Here is a 4,723-nt window from a genome sequence, read left to right on the forward strand (position 1 = left end):
AGGATCATTGATACAAGTTGTACAGTAGTTATTTGTTTGACATCTTTCTGACGTTTTTGTTGTTGTTTTTGAGTCAAAGTCTCATTCTATTGCCTTGACTGGAGTGCAGTGGGCACACTCATGGCCACCACAGCCTCCACCTGCTGGGCTCAGGCAATCTTTCCGCCTCAGCCTCCCAAGTAGCTGGAATTACAGGCAAGTGCTACTACACCTGGCTAATTTTTTGAAATATTGTAGAGACAAGGTCTCACCAAGTTACCCAGGCTGATCTTGAACCCCTGGGCTCAGGCAGTCCTCTCACTTCGGCCTTCCAAGGTGCTGGGATTATATGCTTGAGCCACCACACCCAGCCTTTGGTGTTTTTCTGTTTGAGCAGATAGTTGCATCTCATTTTCTTCCTCTCAAATTAATAATACATAGTTTATTGTCCAGTCTGTATACCACTGTGAAAGCACTTCACATGTTCTCTTTCTACATAATGCCAGCTCATTTTTTTTTTTTTTACACATATCTCTGTATATATTCCATCTCTTTTTTTTTTTTTTTTTTGAGTTGGAGTCTCACTCTGTCACCCAGACTGGAGTGCAGTGGCCGCTCCCGGCCACCGCAGCCTCGACCTGCTATGCTCCGGCGATCCTTCCGCCTCAGCCTTCCAAGTAGCCAGAATTACAGGCATGCGCTACCACGCCGGGCTGATTTTTTGATTTATTGTAGAGATGAGGTCTCACTGCCTGGATGGGTCTTGAACCCGCGGGCTCAGGCAATCCACTCAACCTCAGCCTCCCAAAGGCGCGGGATTACAGGCTGAGCCACCGAGCCTGGCTTGTGTGTTATTTTTAATTGGAAGGAAAAAGTATATCAGATTGTGTAGGAATATGCGTGGGTGTCTATACAATTCTTTCGTTTATTCTTGCAGGCGGCTTTCCTGGAGGAATGCCTGGCAGTTTTCCTGGAGGAATGTCTGGAATGGCAGGAGGCATGCCTGGAATGGCAGGAATGCCTGGACTCAATGAAATTCTTAGTGATCCAGAGGTTCTTGCTGCCATGCAGGTAAGTCTTGAAAGGAAAAAGTTTAGCCAGGCTTGGCAGTGCATGCCTTTAGTTCCAGCTACTTATAAGGCTGGGGTGGAAGGTTCGTTGGAGCCCAGCAGGTTGATGCTGGGGTGGCTGTGAGCATGCAACTGCACTGCAGCCTAGGCGATGGAGTGAGACTCCAACTCAAAAAATAAAATTGGTTTATAAGTAAATACTTCATCATAGTTGGCAATTAGGCAGTTATATCCAGTTGTCCCTTTCAAAATTGTATGTGCTTTTTTTCATTATCTAGTTTAAATGACATAATTGAATTTGACTTTGAGGTGCACATTAATACTTCAAGGACTTGTCTAAATCCCAGATAATTTGGCCATGACAAAATTATAATAATTTTGTCTAAATAAATAAAGAGATGGCATAAGGCTGGGCTCGGTGACTCAGCCTGTAATCCTGCACTTTGGGAGGCTGAGGTGAGTGAATTGCCTGAGCCGCGGGTTCAAGACCCACCTGGGCAACTTGGCGAGACTTCATCTCTACAACAAATCAAAAAAATTGCCGGGCATGGTAGCGCGCACCTGTAGTTCCAGCTACTTGGAAGACTGAGGCGGAAGGATCGCCAGAGCCCAGCAGGTCGAGGCTGCGGTGGCCAGGAGCGTGCCACTGCACTCCAGTCTGGGTGACTGAGTGAGACTCCAACTCAAAAAAAAAAAAAAAATAGATGGCATAAAGGATCATAAACTTGTTGACCAGTTGGATACGTTTTAAGTACTAAAAGCAAAACAAAACAAAAACACCTTTTTTTCCCCCTCAGGATCCAGAAGTTATGGTGGCCTTCCAGGATGTGGCCCAGAACCCAGCAAATATGTCAAAATACCAGAGCAACCCAAAGGTTATGAATCTCATCAGTAAACTGTCAGCCAAGTTTGGAGGTCAGGCATAATGCCCTTCTCTAAAAAGCCCTTGCTGAAGGAAAAGCAACCTAGATCACCTAATGGATGTCGCAATAATACAAACCAGTGTACCTCTGACCTCATCAAGAGAGCTGGGGTGCGCTAAAGATAATCCCTCCTCCCTCTGTCCCCAATGCAGCTGAAGCATTTTACAGTGGTTTGCCATTAGGGTATTTATTCAGATAATGTTTTCCTACTAGGAATTACAAACACTTTGTAAACCTTAAAAATATTTAAAACAAATTAAAATGGTATGTTAATTCCTACTTTTTCTTTACTAATCATTTTGGATTTTTTCCTTTGAATTATTGGGCAAGGAAGATACTTAAGTATGGAAGGTTATTGCTCTAGTTTGAGTGAAATAAGTTTATTAGTAGAGCAAATACAACTAATTTAAATGGGTAAAGTTTGAGTTGGATATATGGTTCCAGAGACATTTTGACTTCTCTTTTTAAATGCTTTATTTTTTAAAAAAAGATTTATTTCAGTAAAACAAATTGGGACCACCAGTATTCAGTAGGACCTGGGTAGGGACTGGAAGTACTTGGCAGGGTGCAGCACCAATCTTGCTATGTTTTATATAATAACACGCACCCTTGTGCAGGTTGCATTTAAATCTTACACACTGTGCTGAAGGGGTGGTTTTTTGTAATGCTGCAGTAGAGTTGGATTACTTAGCTCTGTTCTTGTCCAATATATCAAATGTCTCATATTATTTCCATGTAGAGGAAATAAAGGAGTACTTTTCTTTTTATATTTTTATGTGTAAAATTATCTATCCTGGTCAAAAAAATGCCCAACTCGATGTTTGCTTTCTGCTTGTTTGTTACATTTTTCTCTCTTACTCTTCTTGGGCTTAAAGATGTTCTTTTTTCACAAGCATCATTACTGCTATCATTCACAGCATATTTGTGTAAGCGTGTTTAATGCTGACTTTAATATATAATACATATGGTAACTGTCAGGTAATGCCCATAGCAGGGGTAGGTTCTTAACTTGACCATGAAAATCCTTTTTTTAAATGTTAGATTTCCACTCTGGTAAAATCTTGACATATCAAAAAACACTGAAAGGAGGGAATTCCCTTTGGTGTTTGGTCTTCTACTTAGGAAATACCTGTTGCAATTAGAATTTCTTGTATTCGTCTTTGTATTTTGAAGAAAATAAGATTTGAATTAAATTGATATTCATGGAGGAGAAACAGACTTCTTGATTAAGCATGCATTAATAAAAATAAATGAGGTATCCAGTCATTCATTATATGGAGTTGTTAGAACTACGAAAGATTCCATGTCTTCCTACTCAGCTTCTCCTTAAATAGTGCGACCATAAACCCACCTCTGTTTTTTTTCCCTCCTCTCCAACTATAAAGAAAATGTTAAATTTTCTGTTGTGCATTCAAATGACGCTGTTAGGCATTACCTGACACTGATAGGTTTCTACAATGTTTCAAGGAAGTGCTAGTGTATGAAAGCAATTTCAAGTATGAGACCTTGTGTACTTTGTTTAATTTGAAGAATCAGTGATAGAATCTATGAAGTACCTTCCTAAAATAGCACATTTCTAAAATCAAATAATCTTATTCAGGTTCTAACCCTTTGCTAGCCACAAGTAGACAGAAATGCATCTGTTATATAAATGAGAGAAAGTTGTATGCTGATGGAGCGAGCTTTTTAAATCCTTTAAAAACATTCACCACATAAACTTGCATTTGAGCTCACGTGTTCTTTTTGTTAATGTGTGTTCTCCTTTCTCAAAATTTCCATTGTGTGCTGGGCTTAACTCAAAAATAATTTCTTCTGGATTCCTTATTTGATTTACTTGACTATGCATTACCTAATTATATTTAACATTGGAAAATTACCATAAATTGGTAAAACTAAAATTGTTCTGAAAATGTGTCCTGTGCTTTTAGACTTTTAAGTTCCACAAATGCAAAATACATTCTTAATTTTCATAGGAGCTCAATATTACTTCTAAACCGGAAATATTCTTATGCTAATGATGCTGTGAGATGGAAAACAATTTTTCTGCTAAAAACATATAGTTATTGGATATTTCTAGCTATGTTAAAAATAAAATATGGTTTCAAACTGGATTTTCATGCCCTCTCGTTCCTTTTGTTTTCAGCACATGTTCTGTTTATGACTCTAATCCTCATCTTTAGTTTTTTTCTAGACATGGTGGGGTGCAGATTATTAAATAAAGCATAATTACTTTTCTCTCAGGTAGCTGTCCACATGTGTGCAGTTCTTCTATACTCGAAAGATAGATTCCTTTTCTGGGTCCAAAGGTGGTCTGGTGCTCATCTTCCAATTTGAGGAAACAGGAGAAGGGGGAACTGGGAAACATGCTGAGATACTAAAGCTGACAGAATTAACATTCTCATATCCCATTGTGTTGGGGCCATATTTAACTGTAAGGAAAGAGGGTAAATATATAATAATCCATAGCTGTGTAGTAATGTGCTCAACAACAAAATTACTGACAAAACAATAGAATTCGGAGTGACAGCTAAGCAGTCTTCCATACTAGGAAATATTAGCTTGATAGGGTCAAGGAGAAACAACTTCTGTTTTAGAGATTTGTTTATATCTAAAAACTAATGCACTGAATAGACACAGGTAAATGGTACTTAATCTGTCCCAGTCACTGTTGTAACCAGTTTGCAAGTAGTGGCTCAATTCTGATAGTAACATAAAGGGTGGGTAGGTCCTCTTATCACCACTTAACCATTT

The 4,723-nt window shown here is 39.0% G+C and overlaps 1 long non-coding RNA gene across 1 annotated transcript; it reads left to right on the plus strand.

The window, feature by feature from the left end:
- Positions 1-905: 905 nt before the first annotated feature.
- On the plus strand, positions 906-4,083 carry LOC103252305. Its single transcript, XR_503778.1, has 2 exons — positions 906-1,050; positions 1,847-4,083. It is a non-coding gene; the product is annotated as an uncharacterized LOC103252305 (long non-coding RNA).
- The last annotated feature ends 640 nt before the right edge of the window (positions 4,084-4,723 follow it).

This window comes from Carlito syrichta, unplaced genomic scaffold (genome assembly GCF_000164805.1).
Source record: "Carlito syrichta isolate Samal-C Ts95f unplaced genomic scaffold, Tarsius_syrichta-2.0.1 Scaffold154421, whole genome shotgun sequence".
Lineage (NCBI taxonomy): Eukaryota > Metazoa > Chordata > Mammalia > Primates > Tarsiidae > Carlito > Carlito syrichta.